This window comes from Poecilia mexicana, unplaced genomic scaffold (assembly GCF_051168715.1).
Source record: "Poecilia mexicana isolate PSO_F unplaced genomic scaffold, ASM5116871v1 scaffold_3, whole genome shotgun sequence".
In the NCBI taxonomy this organism is placed as follows: domain Eukaryota; kingdom Metazoa; phylum Chordata; class Actinopteri; order Cyprinodontiformes; family Poeciliidae; genus Poecilia; species Poecilia mexicana.
Window position 1 is genome coordinate 5513544 of NW_028263372.1, and position 19248 is coordinate 5532791.

The 19248-nt window shown below is 42.1% G+C and overlaps 1 protein-coding gene across 2 annotated transcripts in view; it reads left to right on the plus strand.

Annotated features, from left to right (window-relative positions):
- Positions 1–4598: 4598 nt before the first annotated feature.
- The window catches only part of znf536 (zinc finger protein 536), a 237467-nt gene continuing 222817 nt past the window's right edge, over positions 4599–19248 (plus strand). The window contains exons 1-2 of one of the 2 annotated variants that reach the window (XM_088004102.1): positions 4599–6833; positions 6980–7857. The gene's annotated coding sequence lies outside the window, so the exon portion shown is untranslated. The remainder of the gene's footprint in view (positions 6834–6979; positions 7858–19248) is intronic. The other variant, XM_088004103.1, reaches the window with a different exon arrangement.

The following is a 19248-nucleotide window of genomic DNA, read 5'->3' on the forward strand; positions in this document are numbered from 1 at the left end:
CGTTTAGCCGTTTCTCAAGCATGCATAGAAAAATCAAAGCAACACTCCCGATATGTTTCTGATGAGGGAATAGCGTCATAACATGGTATAAAGCAAAAAAATCTTTTTTACATAATAATGCTCTTCAACAGGTATCACATGAAAAACTGACATCCCTTGTCTTTGGTTTTTAATGTTTCTCTCTGATGTTGGAACCTTTTGTGATCTGACCGAGACGCTTCATAAAGGTTCTCCTTGCCCTCCACAGATTGTCCCAGGCATTACAGATGTCTGTGATGGGATAATGTTTTCTTGAGAAACCAGTACGGAATGACAGTGTGTATTTAATTACCAACTTTTTTTTTTACCAAAAAAAGCTTTTTTTTTTTTTTTTTTTTAGTAACCATGATAGGATGCAAAAAGCCTCTAAGCAAAGCTGTGCAGCCCTGCCACAAATTGGACATGTTTATTAAACTTTAACTCCTTTAATTTCCCTATTCTGGGATGCTTCCACCATGATTATTTCTCATATTACTATCAACTGGTTTGTCGCCATTGGACCCTACAGCAGTGGAGGTGTGTTTTTTAGAGTTATACCTGAATCATATCTTTTTGTTTGGTCATCCAACCAAAGAAAAGTGAGTTTAGGTTTGAGTTGCCAGAAGAACAGCATTGGCCCTTCTGGTCAATGAAAGGAACTCTTCATCGTTAATTTATTGAGGGAAGAGTTTGGAGATGACCACTTCCTGTTTTAACATGATTTATCACCTGTAAACAAAGCGAGTTCCATAATGAGATGGACCAACAAGTTTGGTGTATAAAAAAATTTGGCTAGAGGTGCACCAATCTGATGTCAGTATCTGGATCAGTCCCAATATTGAAATAAATTCTAGACTGGGTATCAGTGACAATGTGCCCAGTCCATAAGGGACAATCTATTCAGTCTACTTCTATGATGTGCTCTGAGCGACATCATGCCTTATTATTTATTTTACATTATATTTACTATTCCTAATTGAACTGTCAGATTCATTTGATAGAAGGGTTATTTATTTTTTACATGTCTGACCAAGGGTATAGTTCAGAGCATTTATGTCTGTGTTTAAGAAAATAAATGTCTTCAGTCAATCCTGTTTTTGTGTATCAGATCAGCATCGGTTGATGCTAAACCTCAGATATCTGTGTTGGAAGTGAAAAATCTGGATTGGCGCATCCCTAGACTCGACTGATCTGTACAGAATCCTGATCTCAAAGCGATGTTAAAGTGGAGAGTGCAAGTCTTTTTGTGCATTATTAGTGTCTGACCTCAGAAATGTGGTTCAGGAAGCTCACATTGGGCCAGCTTTATGTCAAACTACAAAGATTAATAACAGGATGTAACTCAAGTTCTCATGTGTGAAGGCAGACGAGCGAATACTTTTGGAACTGTTGTGTATTTTTAGTATAAAACAGCAGTGCTATGACTTTCCTCAACTAGGCCTGGATAAACTTACACAAACACATAGAAATTAAATCAGTATCAAAACGAGGTTAATCTAGACCTACTATGCAGAACATTGTTCTTAAGCAATTAGAGTCAGATGTTTTCATTTAAATATATTTTATTTCTGCTTTGGCCAGACATTGATTCATATGATTTAAATTAAAATCACACTGGTTATCGGTCAAAGGCGGAATACTTCCTGCTCCTCCACATTCATCAAGGCCCCGGACAAGTTTGATCTTGAGTATATGCTCTTTCCTGGCAAATAAAGTAATCTAGCGCTCCCCGAAGAGTCACGGCTTCGTCTGTGATGAAATCTCCAGGCTGGCCTCTAAATATTTGCCCGTGCTGTATTTGTGTGAGCGTTTCATTAACGATCAGAGCTGACAAACATGCACACTCATTGACCCCGGTCATCAAGGGAGAGCCTGAGACAGCAGGACATGTTCCGTGTGTATTTGTTGGAAATGTAAATGCCTCACATGAAGAATTGATGTCGCCGGTGGAGACGGTTGCGGGTGGAAATGAAACTGATCTGGTAAACATTTTCCATATCCAGCTCTCCTGGCTGTTATTTAAGGTGCTGTCAGAAGTTTCAAGTGTAACTGATACAAATTCTAAAGTTTCATTTTTACAGTTTACAGTCACAGAAGGTTCAGAGCTTCAGATTGTTTAAAATTGCACTCACTCCCTTTTCATTATAGCAGTCTAGTTTGAAAACATTAGTTCATCAAAGGGTTGCTCCAAATTAGAGTTTGAGGAACTCAATTTGAAGGAGAGAAAAAGCGCTTCTATTCCACCGAGGAAAAGCCGAAGTGTGTGTCTTGGCTATGTTTGCATTTAAATCGAAACAGGCCCGCTTTAAAGATGCTTGCTGTCTTCATAAATTCTAAATTATGGAGACACGCATGACCACAATCAAACAAAGCACCAGAATTAGTTTGTTCCCATTAAGTGCTCTTTGACTGTTGCCTTCGCCCCCTTTTAGCTATTAGCAAGAAGGGCAGCAAAAATGTTGTGCATCTGGACAGAGACTGAGAGTTAGACAGAGATGGCAGGGCGATCTGAATCTGCCAGAGGAGTTAACAGAGGAAGGCCTGTTTTTGGAGCGCTGCGTTGGACGACTTCCAGGCCAGAGGGGAAGTGAGTGGAGACATCTTCAGCTGCTCGTCACTGACAGGGCAGCAAGAGGGCTGACGCGACCTGCCCGGACCGCCGGCCAGCGCCCGCTTTGCCTCCCATCCCGAAACGCTGAATGAACACAAAGTAGGTCCAGGAAGAGAAAAGAATAAATCAGATCATTTTTTCATAAAAATAAATTCTTCCCACTTGAAAGCAGACACTTCCAGGACTTCCTTTTATTGCACTTCAGGTCCTGGCCCTGCTAAAGAAAAGTATCCTAACAGCATGATACTGCTGCTACCAAAGTTTCTTTCAACATTCTTCTTGTCACTCTTCCATAAGTGGAGTGTGCTACTAATATTTGTCGATTGAGAGATCTGAGTTGTCTGCTCCGTCGCAGTTACCATGGGAATGCTAGCTTCTTTAATTGAAGCTGCAGCATGAAACTTATGTACACAATATGATTTTTATATATGTGTTAAAACTGTCACCATGTCCTGACAGTATGAGACAGATAATCTGAAAAAACCAAGCTCTTCTGTCTCCTCTCTGTAGTCCTACTGCCATCTGCAGAAATACAATGTTCAGTGAGAAACAACCAATCAGAGCCAGGAGGAGGGTCTTAGCACTGTCAATCAACCCTGTGAATGCACTGCTAAATGTTCTGATGGTGGAGAAACAACTTAACATTAGAGGAAAACCGTTCATCCATCATTATTCTTGGTGATGCTAACCAGCATTAGCAGTGATGGGTTGGATGGGTCTCTTCACTAGATTTGTTTGCAGTGTTGTGTTAGTTTGTATCTGTTTAAAAAAAAGTTTGATTAAAATATTATACAAAAGTAAGAATATCTGCTTTTGTAATGGAACAAATACTTAAATGAAGGAGTATAAGACTTTGTATATAGAGAACATTGAATACAAAAAGGTATATCATACAAAACATTCCTTTTTGCCAAACTATGCTAAAATATGGGGCTTCAGATGATAATAAATTAAGAGCCGTTTTGGAACCAAAAGAGCCGTCTCTCTGAAAAGAGCCGAACTCCGCATCACTAATCCTTATCATCGCAACAGGCTGTGTTGTGGGGAACTAGCTGTAGCAGTAGAGAAGTAAGGGGAGGTGCTAAGACCCTGCTACTGTCTCTGATTGGTTGCTTCTGACTGAGCAGTGTATTTCTTCAGATGGTATTAGGAGCACTGGTAGGAGGGGGAGCTGGATTTTTTTTTCACAGATTATCTGCCTGACACAACATAGTGTCAGTTTTAACAAATGTATATAAAAAAACTATTGTTTATAAAAGTTCCATACTGCTGGCATCATTTCATAATCTAACACTGTATTATACTTCTCCACAGCTTCCTCGCTGACCGCTTTGACCGCTCTGACCACTCTGACCAGTCTGACCAGTCTGACCGGTCTGCTGGGTTCCTTGATCTCCATGATGATGTATTCTTGAAAAGACTCCTGAGACCTTCACAGAAGAACTGGGTTCATGTTGGGAATCACACACAGGTGAACTCTGTTGGTTAATTAGTTGATTTATAAAGACAAACAATTGCATTGAATTTATTTGCAGGTATTGGAACTAAGGGGCCTGACTGAAATTGCACACAGCTTTTAATATTTTTATTAGTAACAATCAAACAGAAAAAAAAAAAATCTGAAAAAGATGAACCACCGGGGTGTTTGTTTTGTTCATTCAAATGAAACTTGCTAAAGATAATTCCACAATCAGTGAAGGCATTGAATAAATCCACAGGTGGACTGGGAAGTTTTCAATGCTTTTCCCATGTCATCAATTCAGAGATGATGATGATGATGAAGATGAAGATGGTGATGATGATTACCCTGTTTCCTAAACAAAGACCATTCAAACATTCAAACTTTTCTTCAGGACAGGCAGATCAGTTCAGTGACGTGGTCAGTAAAATAAAGATTTCTGGTGGAAATGAGGAGAAAAGAAGAGTAGCTGATCGGTATAGATGATCATTTTGGAACCTGATTTGTTAAGAAAATTGTTTTTGTCTTTATCAGTGACGTCCTTCCCTCTGACAATTTAAGATGTCAAAAAAAGAAGATGCAACAAAGTAGTACTTGTGTTTTTCCGCACATGATTCTATTATTTTTTTCCCTCAACATTGTGTGACTATTGTTTTGTAAAGGACAAAAATATGCATTACTTAATATTCAATACTCAATCTGACTTGAGTCCATATTTCCTGCCAGGACTTTCACTTGCCTGAAGCTTCTCCCTAGATGTTGAGATGAACTGAAACTAAGTTCATTCTGGTTCAACTTTAGAACAAAAAGTTTTGCACTGTCCTGGATCCTTTTTTAAAACCAACCAGAAAAACTTTCTCAGACTCGCAATAACAACTGTGTCAAAACACATTTACATTTACATGCAAAAAAAAAAAAAAAAAAAAAAAAGCAGATAAATAGCCTTAAACAAATGGTGGAAATATTTTTTGTTCCATTAGTGTAAACATCCCTGGGTCAGAACAGCAACCACTAATAAAAATAACTACCAGCACAATGCATTCTGTTGGACTTTCATCATGGTGGCCCACTTTTTGACACATTTAACCCTGCTCTAACTGACGAGCTACTCATCCCTGAGTCTGTGCAGAACATCTGCAGAAACAGTCACTTTACTGTATGCATGGCGAGGGGGACAGCACTCAGCAGCGCCATGCATTGTTGGAAATTTGCATGCTTAAGTCCATATGGCAACTTCCTTTTGACCTGCTTTCCCATCCCCGATGGATTGTCAGGCCTGTCAGACGATAAAGAATCACTTGACTTGCTATAACAAGTTCAAAAGGGTCTGATGACGCGCCGTTGATCCATGGAGAATCGGTAAAGAAACACCCTGCCGCTCGCTGCTATCACTGCCATAGAGATAGCCGCATTATTTAGGGAATGGGTATGCTAATTTCTGGATGTGGGGAGCGAAAAGTTACATTTTCTTAGTTAGGAGGAAATAAATCTCATGCATTAAACAAAGAAAGAAGTGTGAATCTTTAAATGTGATTATGTTTTCTGTTGGAAAGATAAAGAAAAAGACGGGACAAAAAGTGAGCAACAAGTACCTATTTTATATAAAAAACGAGCGAGAAAGCAAGAGTGAGCTATAATCAAATGTGTGTGTGTGTGTGTGGGGGGTGAGGGGGGGAGTCAGATTTTTTTTTCCTTTTTTTTTTTGGATGGAAAAATGTTCCGAACAGGCTGCAGTTAATTCCTGAATGCAATTAAAGTAATAATGGTTTTAACACGCTGCGAGTTGCGGATTATTCCCACGCACAGATGGAGCGCCGCGCGCTATCCTTCGGAGTGACCGTCCGCGTGCTCCTTCTCCGGACATCTCTGGAGCGGCGCGTGCGTGTCCCGTGTGCGTGTGACCCGGCGCTGACTTATGTGGTGGAGGTGAAGGAGGTGGTGGTGGAGGGGGGTTATAAACACGACCCCCGCGCTGCATCCCTTCTGCGGGCCCACGTCCGGTTTTGCGGCCATCCGATCCTCTGTCGGCGGCGTTAATGCGTCTGTCGGTGCGACATTTTGAATAATCAAGGCTGCGCGCGACCACTAGCTGTCAGCAGCACAGCCTGTCTGTCTGTCACTCTCCTCTGTGATGCACTTAACATTACAGAAAACAAGCTGTCCGTCCAGGAGAGTACTTGATATACTTTTTCCCTCTTTATTATTATTACCAAACCGTTCCCATAATTACCCCATAATCATTATATAATCCCCCAACAAAGCCTCTATTGAAGCCCTGTCTTTTGTCAACGCTGGGACACTGAATCTATAATTGCATTATTCAGCCTCTTCCAGCCCCCCTCCCCCTTCTTCCTACCCCCCCCATATGGAACCATAATATATCAAAAACAGGGTGCAAGGGCAGCTTTTAGTCGCAGGAAACACTCCTGCGTCTGAGGGACGTCGTTCTGTCTTTCTGTCATGTGCTTTTATTCACAGCTTTAAAAAAAAAAAAAAAAAAAAAAAAAAAAAAAAGTTGAGCGAACTTCCAAGTTCCTGTTGGCATTAGTGTTTGAGTCAGTCTGAAAGAGCAGTTTAAAAAAAAAAGAAAAGAAAAAAAGAAAAGCTTCGAGCACCTGCGCAGAAATTTCTCCACGCTTTTACTCAGAGCGCACTCGCATCTTTATTCTCTAATAATTTCATTTTAGCGCAGCGGGAATAAATCCTTTGAATCGGTGAAAGAAAGAGAGAAAAAACCCTGAAAAGGTAAAAGAGAGGCTCCCCTGGGAGCGGTCCTGCGTCTGTATGCGCGGGGACCCGCAGCCCAATGAGGCTTATTTACATTAAATACGCCACAAGGTTACAGTGCAGATAGATGAGCGTCATTTTTATCACTCATTACTTCTCTTTAGCGGTGACTGACGCTCGGGACGCAGAGGAGGAAACGCTCATTTATCCAGGAGTTTCTAAAGGCCAGGAGGAGACGGGGAGGACGGGGAGCCGGAACAGCTGTCCTGAAAGGTAAGGAATGTCACTTTTTTTGGAGTTATTTGGTGTGTTTGCAGGGAGGGATGTTAAGGCTCTGCCAGCCAATTCTGGTCGCCCCGAGCCTCCGCTGGCTGCGCCTTCACGGCTTAGAGCAGAGGGCACGTTGCTTTTCTCTTTTTTTTCTTTCTTTTTACTGTTATAATTTTAATCAAAAATAATCTCTCCGCGCGGTTCAAGGTCAGGATTTCGGAGGTATTTTTGAAGCGTTTTGTTTCTGTCTAATGTGAGGACCGGGAGAAGGAGAAGGTGGCGCGGGGGGTGGAGGGGGCTCGCTGCTCCGCTCACCGCTGGGTTCATCAGCTGCTCTGACGGCGGATACCGCAGGAGCAGCCGGCGCTGCTCTCTACAGCAGAGCGCCTCTTCCAGCCGCCAGATAGGGGGAGTCTGAGCTGAGAGATGGAGGGGACACGCTGCTGATGCCCGCCGATAGGAGCCGGACCGGAGAGCGAGGGGACAAGTCCTGATAAAAGCCTTGTTTGTTTTCTTCTTTATGTCCAAGTCGGAATACGCGGACGAGCGTGGAGTGGACAGTCTGTAACCCGTCCTGAGCGCACTTTCCCCCCACAACACTCCTGTCCCCGCAGCAGCAGCAGCGGCGGCGGCAACATGATCCCGTCACATCAAACGGACATGCCTCGCTGTTTGCTGAGAACTGTTGGTCTCGACGCGGCGTTTACGCACCGGAGTCGGCGAATTTAAAAACAAAAAAACAAAAACAATATATATAAAAAAATAAGAGAAGGTAAGAAGTGTGGAGCTGAAAGCGAAGAGGTCTTATCGGGGGGTTCTGAGTGGGTGTGTGTGTGTGTGTGTGTGTGAGGGTGGTGGTGTGTGTGTGTGTGGGGGGGGGAGCTCACTCAGGCTTGTTTCTGTGTGTGTGTCGCAGCGGGGGTCCCCTGATGTCTCCCCGAATCATGATTAGAAAATAAGGGTGCAATTATCCGGAGCGAGGGGTCGTAAAACAGCAGCTGGGACCGAGAGAGATGGAAGCAGCTCGGAAGCGACACCTTGCAAGTCTCCGCGTGCCGAACTAGTTTCATTTAGAGCAGAAAACTCATTAATGTCCATTATTGCTTTTTATTTTTTATTTATTTATTTTTTTACCCACAAAGCCTGTGCGTAAAATCCGCTCGCTGCGCACCGCTTTGCGACGTTGGCGCATTACGGATCAGCAGCACAGCGTGGGACTTTTACAGAAGTATGTGGCCGTGTTCCCGGCTGCTTGGAAAACTTTTTTTATTATTATTTTTTCCCCGTAGCCAGCGATATTCCACGCAGCTGGGATTTTTGAAGACAGCGGGAATAAAGAAGTTAAAGTTTCGGCACCACGTGTCTTAAAAAAAAGAAAGAAAAATAAAGAAAAATAATAAGGAAAAAAGGCAAACAAAGTTATGAGATGGCAGAAGAGCCGATGAGACCTGCCATTTTGAGCACGAGATCGACCTCCGAAATGAAAAAGCCGTCAAAGCGTCATGTTCTCCCAGATAAAAGCGCGGAAACGGAGCCGTCTTATTTCTGCCTTGACAACAACACCTTGTCCGGCTTGGGAAAAGTCTTCCTCAAAAGTTGCGGTGTGCGCGCGTGCAAATAGCAGCAGGACAGCGCATGAGGCCATATTACATCAGCGGAGGGAACAGATCAGATTTGTATCCTGCCCTGATTTCAGAAAAAAATATTCTCTCTGCAATATCTTTACTCCATGAATAGTAATAAAAAAAGTAAAAATAAAAAACAAAACAAACAAACAAACAAAAAAACCCCCAAAAAACAAAGACACTCTCAACTTTAGCAATCTTTAGCATATTTTAATAATATATGAAAATAAATGGGCAGTTCCGAATTAATAAAGAATAAATTGAATTATGCGGCACCAGGGATGTTTGAGCTCTGTAATCCCATTTAAAGCCCCTGTCACACCAAGCGTCTTGGGTGGGGAGCTGTTATTTTCTCTCTCTTTTTTTTTTCTTTCCTGGAAGTAAAACTGACCCCTGACCGGTTTGACCCCACTTTACCTCCAACCAGCTATCAGCTTTATGAAGACAAATGCAATGGCTTCAAAAACTCCATCACACTGTTTCCCTAACCTTTCCCCAAGTTATCCTGAGCCCCCTCTGCCTCCTTCCATCCCCCATCCGCCCAAAAAAGTTGCTTCCTCCTTGGATTCATTGTGCAGAGAAAATTGAATAAATAGATGGACTGTACGGGCTGAGATGCTGTCATTGTGTAATGGTATGCACAGGGCGGATATTGTGTCTGAAATAGTGTCTGGGCGTAAACCCCTTTTGTCAGTTGCTTTCAGTCCTTTATCGCAGGAGAAATATGAAATGGATGACAGTGCAGAGCTGCCTCAGACCTGTCTGCCCTTTCCCTGCTCCTCTCTCTGCTCCCCTACCAGCTGACATGTTGTCATTCTTTTTAGGTGAAATATTTTAGGAGGACAAAAAGGCCTTGCTTTGATTTTCCAAACTGGCCTTTTCGAGGAATTGAAGGTGTTCTCAGTTTAGTTTGGATTTATCAGGCCCACCTGAAAATCTCTGCCTTCACAAATGTATAAATCGTTTCACTGCACGCACACACACACACACAGAAATGTCAGAGGAAAAAAAACAAAACAGGCATTTAAAATGGTGAACATTGATACATTTTGTTTCTGGATGAGATTTGAAGAATGAATCGTCTCTCGCGGCAGCAGGGATCTGACGGATCCTCCTCCTGCAACTTTCTAACTGACAGAGCTGGAAATTCGCTCTGCCGACGATCCGGCATGAGTCGCTTTCCCACCTGTGCCCTGTAACGGTGCTTCTGAGGGTGGTGGAGAGTGTGTGTATACGTGTGTGTGTGTTTGGGGAAGGTGGGTGGAGGGTCACAGACCATGACTGACTGCCCTGATAAACATCTCTCAGCTGCAAACGAAGGAGAGAGAGCTGGAGAGAGGAGATGGCATCAGATCAGTTCTCCTTTCAGCAGACTGTCAGTCAGTCAGTCAGTCAGTCAGTCAGTCAGCAGGCCGCTCTCCCCTGCTGTCAGCTATCTGCATGCTGACGGGTTAAACAATCACATTTTTATTCTAAGTGTAAAAGAGGTTTTTTAAATTGGAACGGCAACATGCATGCTTAACCGTGGCCTGTGATTTGGATTCAAGCATCTGCAAGAGTCCCCCCCCCATCAGATCTGCAGCCTCACTCCCCCCCCCTCCATTCTCATGTAATTATGGGGAGAGGGCTCCAGCTGCACAGGCTGCAGGGCCAGGTTTTCCCATCCGCTGGGATCAGGGCAGTGGTGGGCAGGCCGAATCAGGCCAGCTCTGCTGATCAGCCAGCCATTAATTGATATGTGCAGTCATTGTGAAAACAGCCGCCCTCCTGCCTCGCCCTCATCCTGTTTTTTTTTTTTTTCTTTTCTTTTGGTTACCTGCTGGTTTTCAGGGCGCTGGATGGGAATTAAAAAAAAAAAGTTCCACCCTTCGTTTCTGATCAGGTTGTGTTCCTTACTGCGCTGGTAGAGCGAAATGGCTGTGTGTGTGTGTGGGTGTGTTCTGTGGTGACTGTGGGGGGAAGGGGTCGTGGGGGGGGCTTTTGTAACTCCTTGACCTTGATCTCTAGAGTTTAAGCCAGGGAGGGCAGCATGTTGTCAGTCTTCACATGAAGTTGCCTTGTGAGGGTAATAACAACGAGACTTCTCCGGTTAAAAACTCCCAATAATTCTCCAGAAAAATAGATTCTTCCTCCAGGTTGAAACGTTTTCAACAGCAGCCAACAGGTTTGGTGCCTTCTGCCTCTGCTCATGCTTAGGATTTCGTTTTGTTGAATGAATTTATAGTGAGACACAGAGTAAGCTACAAGAGCCTCTGCAAAGACAATTATGGATCAAAACTAGACTGAATATCTAAGGTAAAAACAAAAAATCAGCAAAAATATTCAACAGTTGGGATGCGGAGGTCGGGTGGGCCGAGATGGTGAAGCTGAGGCTAATCACAGATGTCAGTTCCATCTAAGAATAAAGAGTGTGGGGCAGATGAGGCGTTGACAGACTGGGTGCCCTCATGCCAGGGTGCCATCACAACGAGTGTCTGCGTTTCTGGGCAGAGGGAGGAAGCGGGGCTCAGAGGAGAGCGGAGGCAGTTGGTCTTAAGAGGGAGAGCTAAGTATGGAGGAGGTGATTTCTCCTTATCAGAGGACTTGTAGAGAATGTGTGTGTGTCTGCACATCGGTTCAGTGTGTTGAAGCCCCCAGGTTTCCACTCTGTGTCCTCTGGCCTCGCAGACTGTGACGTTCTGAATCTTTGGTCCTACTTCCCCAGAGGAACTCCTCTGGAGAGCCGTGGTTCCCCGATGGTTTGTGTCCTGCTTGGATTCCTTATTCCTAAAAGTTTGCTTCAAACTGTGGATTTACGGAGGCGCCAGGCGATGTCAGGGCTGTTTTTTTTTTTTTCCCTCCTGTTGATGCGTCGAGGAGCGCTGTGTTTTCAGCCGTGTCATTTCCACAGACAACAGCTTAACACAAACCGGCAAGCACACATCAATCAGAGGTCTTGAAGCAGAGAATTGTTGCTACTTAGCATTCAGCTGCGCTCTGCAAAGACAGTGGTAAATACCTCCAGCCTTCATGAGATGGAAGTGTGTGTGCGTGTGTGTGTGTGTGTGTGAGGGGGGGTGTGTGTGTGTGTGCGTGTGTGTGTGTGTGTGTGTGTAGAAGGTCCTGTCTATCGCCCCCTTTCACCTAGCATCTGACTGCTGGGCTCATGTCATGTCTGCTCTTTAGCTGCATTGCGCGTTTTCGGATGTGACCTCTGTAAAGTTCCAGACCCCGGCTAATGAGGACGTCAAAATATTCAGGGAGGGGGGCCGAAAAGAAAAGAAAAGAGCGGGAGGGGAGAGAGGAGAGGTGAAAGTGTGGGAAAGCTGGGGAGAATGTGTGCACCTTTAATTATGATCAAGAGGTTCTCACCAAAGGATGGAGGCGTTTCCCGTTCGCTAGCGCTCATAAATCTGGCCCTGGATCTGCCGTACGGCGAGCCCAACCATTACTGTACACCATTGTAGCGCACATTCAGCTGCTTCCCCAGCACCTCATTTGCATAATTGGATCTTTAATGAAACTTCCCCAGTGGAATGAATAAGAAAATGAATAAATTATAAAATAAATATAATAAAAAAAATAAATTAAAAAAATAAAAACATGACAAAACGTTTCCATTGGGGTAAGAACGCTCCATCAAAATAATCTGCGAAGCTCTTTTATGTAACTCTCTTGCGATGTGTGTGTGAAGGGAAAGGTGGTGTTGTGGACTGGAGGTAGGAGAGAGAGAGACAGCAGTGTGAACAGAAAGAGGGGGAAAAAAAAGAGTGACCTGCTGTGGCACAGGCGCTCGCGCATCAACGGCAGTGCTACAAATAGGATGAGAAGTGACTGTGAAAGCTGTACATTCCCAGCCAGGTCTCGCGGGTTAAGACTACAATAGTGGGATATTCTGTAGCCCAGGGGGGGATTTCAGCTCCTCTTCTGTCGCCACTCATTGCACCAACTTGTTACTCGGGGAAGATGGCTCTTTTGTCGGAGAGACGATTCCGTTCCTGCGTGCCGGAACGAATATTCCGGCTGTGAATATTTCCACAATGATGAATTAGCACTGCTATTGTATTTTATTTGAAGCCCACATATTTAAAAAAATTATATATATCTATGTCTGTCTGAATATATATACATATTCAGATAAATTGCTGAAAGTTGTTTTTTTTTTCTTTTGCTTCTCATTTGTGGTCCCAGTGGGACGTCTGTGTTTTTCTGTCCGTTCTGCCTCAGGGTCTGTATGGTGAAACCTTTACCTGTGTGTTTTGTTGCCTACTAAATGTTCCAGTAATAGATTTATTTAAAATTACACATTTTAATCGGCATGGTGCGGTAGAGACTGTTCAGTAAGCTCTCTTTTGGTGATAAGTACCCTTTTACTCCAAAGTGGAACAGACAATTGTTACTCGAGGACTAATGGTAAATGATGGTGTGTTACAACGTGTGTCTGAGAGGAAGGGTTTCTCTCTCTGCCTTTTTGTGCACACACACTCGCGTGTGCGTGTGTGTGTGTGTGTGTGTGCGTGCGTGTGTGTGTGTGGGGGGGTGTGTGTGTGTGTGTGTGTGTGTGTGTGTGTGTTTCCACTCCACATCTGTACGAGTGGATCATGTGTCCGAGTGGTTTATAGGTGGTTTGTGGGGCAGGATCTCCTTAGTGAGGTAGTGGAAAGGTGGGCAAGGTTCAAGTAGCTCAGACACTTTGATGGCAGCGCCAGAGAGAACCCTTCACCAGCCTTCTTATCGCTCTTCCCCTCGCGCTCTTTCACTCCTTTTTTTGCCGTTTGTCAGCTCCCACAAGCTTTCCCAGTATTAACCCTAATCTTTTCCTACCTGACTTCAATTTGTCTTTTTTTATGTCTTCTCTTCTTTTCATTCCTGATCCTGATGTGAATCTTTATTTCAGATTCATAACTATCAACATATAAATGATTGTTTTTGGAAGTTTGTGTTAGAAGAGACATTATTAAGATATATTGCTGCTGTAGTTTAGTTTGGAACCTATTTTGACATTATTCTGAGCCACTTCTCTTTCCAACTGCACAAAACAATAACATAGTTTTAATCACATTTAAACTATTTAAATGTGATTATGCATTTGAAATATAGAATTTCAAATGTATTTTTTGTAACTGTCTGACAGCCATATGCCTCCAAGCTTGTTCCACATTAAGTTTGAACCACATATTACATTTTAAAAATAAGTAAACAGGTTAGATTGCGATAAGATGCTACTACTACGTGCTAATTTTACGATTTAAAGTCACCTATTTGGCGGAAAACGGTCCTGTTAGCGGAAATAATACGAAGCTAAATGGAAGATGAGGAGTGATGACGGGGCGATGCAGGCGGGGGGAGGAGGGAACAACACTCGGCGAGGAGCAGAAGGAAAGCAACAGAGAGGCAGAAAAGGAGAGATGATTTACCTAACAGATTCTGCAGGCTTCTCTCTCAACAAGCGGCTGCCACAGATCCTGCGAGCCTGAATTGATAAATTCACTTTGATAAAAGTCACTGAAATGCCGGCCTGTCTGCGCACCTCCATTAAGCGCCGGTACATTTGTCACAACCACTGGAAGTCAAGCGAAGGGTTTTAATGTCACATCGGGCTGAATTAAAGACTCAATCGAAAGCTGTGAAAGGTTTACGTTTTCATTCCAAGTGACAGTGGTGGCGCTGCAGCTGCGGCTGCTGTGAAGGATTCCTCAGCTCCGCTTGATCAAGGCAGTCATTTTACATTTTCTATTTTTCTGTTGGGAAATTTAGGATTATTTGCCACTCGGTTTAGCCTGGCTGCTCATTTTGTGTATTATGACTTTGAGCAAAGGCGGGTGCATGTCTCTCTCTCTCTTTGTGTGTGTCTGCGTATGTGTGTGTGTGTGTGTGCGTGTGTGTGTGTGTGTGTGGAGGGGAGCTAGGTTGTTCATTTCATGTTTGGCATTATTTTTGTAATTTATTATTATTAATATTAATCAAGAAAAATTAAATCTGTGCCGCATTAATCATCAACCCTGCCTTAATATAGCAAACCAAGGGAGCGTTTTCTTTTTTTTTTTTTTTTTTTAAAAAGGCTGCATTTAAAAGCACAGCTTTCCCCCTGAGAAGTCCTTTAATACCACATTACTGTTTCCCATTTATGCAAAAGTAAATAAGTAAACCCAAAAGGCAAATGAGCATTCCAGGCATTAAACACACAGCCTTCTGTAAACGACTGGCGCAGCCTCGACCACATCTCCGAGGCAAAGCTGCTGTGAGACCGACGACTGCTACTGTGCCTTTTTTTTTTTTTTTTAAGATAGGAAAAAGGTAAATACATGTCTTCTTGTTTAACTTTGCGTCTATTTTAGGACAGCGCATTCAACATTCAAAAGCAAGTTTCTCTTCATGGTTTTCATTTCACGGAGCTTCAGGGACTGGGAGAGAACGCGGGACCTCCTTTAAACTTCAGGGAAAAGATCAGGGAGAGTTCATTCCTCAGCTTTATCAACACATCTGTCCTCTGTAAAAAAAGAGAAAAGAAATCTTCCTACGACACATTTAAGCATAACAGCAAAACAAAATGGTGAAGTTGGACCTTCTCCAGTCCTGGAATGTACAAACAAGCCCTCATGACTGCTGACTAAAACTTGAGCAGAGAAATACTTCCGTTACTCATACCTGTCACACACACGACCACTCACCTAAACAATTTAGTTACTTTGGAAGTTTATGGGGGAAGAAAACTTTAAAATATTTCAATATCTCTTACATACCAGCAGGTGTTTTTTATGTATTTATTGGTTTGTTTAATTCAATCATAAGTCAACAAAAGGAAACTCCCATCATGATCTATTAACTACCAAAAAAATCATCAAGACTGAATGTTTGTGTCCATCAGAAGCAGGACTGGTGTTAAAACCGTGTGTTAGTGGGGTGCAAGCACTCCTCAGCTTGTGAAGTTGATGCCTTCTGGTGTTTTATTTAATCAGGTAAAACACACTTTACGTGTGTGTATGTGTGCGTGTGCATTCATGCGTGTGTGTGTGTGTGTGTGTGTGTGTGTGTGTGTGTGTGTGTGTGTGTGTGTGTGTGTGTGTGCGTGTGTGTGTGTGTGTGTGTGTGTGCAGTTGTGTGACGGCGTTTTGCTCTCCAGGAGCCGTCGGTCTTTCATGAACTACTTTAAAAAGTCTTGTTCAAGGTGGGGAACCTAATAAAATTTATCTATTATTTATCTGCGTTAGCGCTGGCATTGGATTTGAAAAGAGAGCGCTCTAATGCGAGAGAATTCCCTCGGTGGCGCGCTCCTTTCTTTTAATGCCTCTCTTTAGTCATAAGACGAGCTCCCACTTCTGTGGTAAAAGAAACCTAATTGATCTCGGCCAATTTCAGTTTTCTCAAATCGTCTTTTTCTCCTTTGCATCTTCAAATGGCTCACCTCCTCCAGCCCCTCCTCCTCCTCCCACCGCTCCCGCTTATCTTCCTCTTTGTCTTTTGCTGCTTAGTCTGTGGCATTTTTGTCAGCGTTATTATTTCAGATCATGTGCTCAAGTTGTTTTCCTCACCTCAGAGCTGAGTTTTTTTTTAATAGCTTTTCTTGTTGTACTCACACACGTTTAAACATCCGCAGGCAGATCTGCCTGCTTTTAAATGTTGCTCTTGATCATTCTGTCCCGGTTTGGCCCGGGACCACAGTGGTGTTTTTTTCTTTGTTTTAAAGTGTCTTCTGTGTATTCTTATACTATGTAATAATGTTTTTATTAATTTGCGCACAATGTATAGCTGCTTTAATCAGGGACAATCAGGGCCTCTTAAATCCTGTAGGAGATTTCAAAACAATCCCAGGAGTTGTTTATTTCTTGGTTTATAACATGGTGAATACATACATTAATAATTAATAGCAGACAGATAGAGTTACAATTGGCAGAAGTGTTTGCCTTGGAGCCAAATTTGGCTGAAAAACCTTTGAAAAGATGAGTGCACCTTTTGTTTAAACAAGGTTTGGATAAGATTTCAAAGTAAAAGGTGAAAAACTGTGTAACAGATTGAAAAGGCATCTGACCTCAAAATATGTTTGTGGTTAAAAGAAAATATGAATTGCATCAAATGGGTCACCAAAATAACCCGATTTACAGCTATTTTGTTTTGAATTAATTTTAGATCAGATGTAACAGCTAAATAAAATCCAGTTGTCAATGTATTTCTTTTGGGTTTTTTTGTGGTGTGCCACAAGGTTTTGTAATAGGTCCTTAAATTTTGGTAATATGCAAAATAAGAAGAAAAGATCTTAAAGAAACTCTAATGAGTGACTAATTCTTGGAGCATTTTTAACTTCAAAGCTGAGCAAAAGATTCTAACAGTCACGCTGGAAACCTACAGTTAACTCTCGTACCCTCTAATGCTTTCCAGATTGACTTTATTTTCAAACGTCTTTTTTTTTTTTCCAGTGAGGATTTGGTTTATTATTTTAAACAACAGAATACATTTTCATTCCAGTGTTGCTCCTTTTTTCAGCTGCTGAAAGCCCGAGTCTAACACATCGTATCATGCTTTCTCGCCTCACCCTGTCTTTAAGCAATTAAGCTAGGTCTTCCACATTTACAGAAAGAACTACAACTCATATCCCCCCCATTCAGCCCATAATATGCCCACCCACCAGCAAGACAATCTTATGACAGAACTGCTTCAGATTGCAGATAGAGGTCTGCTCTACAGTTCTGAAGTTGAGCTCAGGTTTGTTTCTCTCTCTCCCTCTTGTAGCCTCCATCTCTCTGATTGCCGATCAGCCCCCGAGGGCTTCGAGGCGCTCCTTCTAGATCCCTGTGATTAGAGTAAATGCCCCCCCACCCCAACCCTCACCCAAGCCCCCCTTTTTTAACCAGAGATCAGAATTGGCTTGCAGAGCAGGAGTGGGAGACTGGAGGAGGGCAAGGTGAAGAGTTTGGGACACCACTGAGACTGAGGAGGCTCAAAATGTTCGAAGATAAAGAGCAAAAGAGCAGAAGTGGAACTGAAACATGACTTAAATTATTGTTCCCTTAGACTTTGACAGTTGCTTTCTGCAGATAGATTTTAAGTTGAATAGAAAATTGGAATTCTAATAGTACTTAATGTCCTCTTGCAAAAATAACATCGGCATGATAGCAACAACTGTGCTAAAAATCAACAAATGCCACATGTAGACATTTAGTTTCTTATAAAGGATTTTTTTTTCAAAGTTCTTTTTTTATATTGAGTTTAGGATAGAAGAGAGAAGTTTTAGTTTGCACAAGTTAACACTGAAAATACATTTTCACTGTCTATCACCTAAATATTTTAAACTATATTCACATCCACAAAATGAAATTGTTAAATTTTTGTTATAAGTTTTAATAAAGTAAAAATGTGATTATGCCAATTCACTGCTTTTTGCAAGCTTATTTAAACCTGTTTAGTTTCTCACCAATCCTTTTCATAAATGACAATATATGTTTGTGAAGAATCTGAATGAGTTTGGTTTTATTTACACATTTTCCAGTTTTTAATATTAGAAAAGCAAAATGACTGTTTCAGCTGGTAAAATCTAAATGCAACTAAGGAAAAGAAAGTATCTGCAGGACTGTTATCAATACTTGGTCATATATCAGGTTGTAAGAAAACTTTTGAAAAAATGAAATGGCAAACTTGATGACTGGAAGATACAAAAAATATATATTTATATGTAAATGGCGAAAGTATAAATTTGCTTTCAAATTTTATTTCATTTCATTACATTTGTTACATGGCTGGTGGGGAGGTGTTATGCAAAGTTGACTTTTTTGAACTTTGTATCATGTTATAATACTATTCCTTCAAGAAAAACATACATGGACTGTTGCTTTGATTCTTTCATGCATGTTAGAGGAATCTTTGAATCTCCCCTAGCAACCATTCAGGGGTGCCGCCATTTCCCTCGTCCCTAGGCGAGTCCCAGCCCCCTGTGCCTACAACACAGCCCCTCCAGACTAGCAGCAGCAGCAGCAAATAGCAAGTAAAAACCTGGTGTAACTGTGGTACACCTGGTCTGCTGACCTTATCCTACAAAATGCAACGCTTCTGAGATCAGTCATAAACAACAACACATGAAGAAGTGTTGTTGTTGTGACTTGCTGAAGTGTGAGTGTCAGAAAGGAGAGAAGTATCCTAAAGAGACAGAGGCCACTATCAAGGTGTCAGATGGTAATGCAAAGCCAAATGTCTTTTAAGTTGTTTTTGATATATACAGATTTTTCCAGATAATTGATAACAGTTACTTGATTGTGCTATAAAATGGAACTATGTGCCTGGAAAATACATAATTCAGCCTCTTTAAATATTACAGGTGCAGCAAATGATTCTATATGAACAACTTTACAAACTAAGGGAATACTGTAGTTTTTCAATTGGAAGTAGCATATTTGGTTGTTTATTTGATTGTTTATAGCCAATGAGAGATAATCGGAAAAGAAAAAATAATAATCATAAACTGAAGCTAAATATGTGTAAATAATAAAAAGCATGCAGAATAAACGGATCATGGTCAAGAATTAAGAAAGGAAGCTTAAGGAAGCTTAGATACATTCAGACACTCCAGA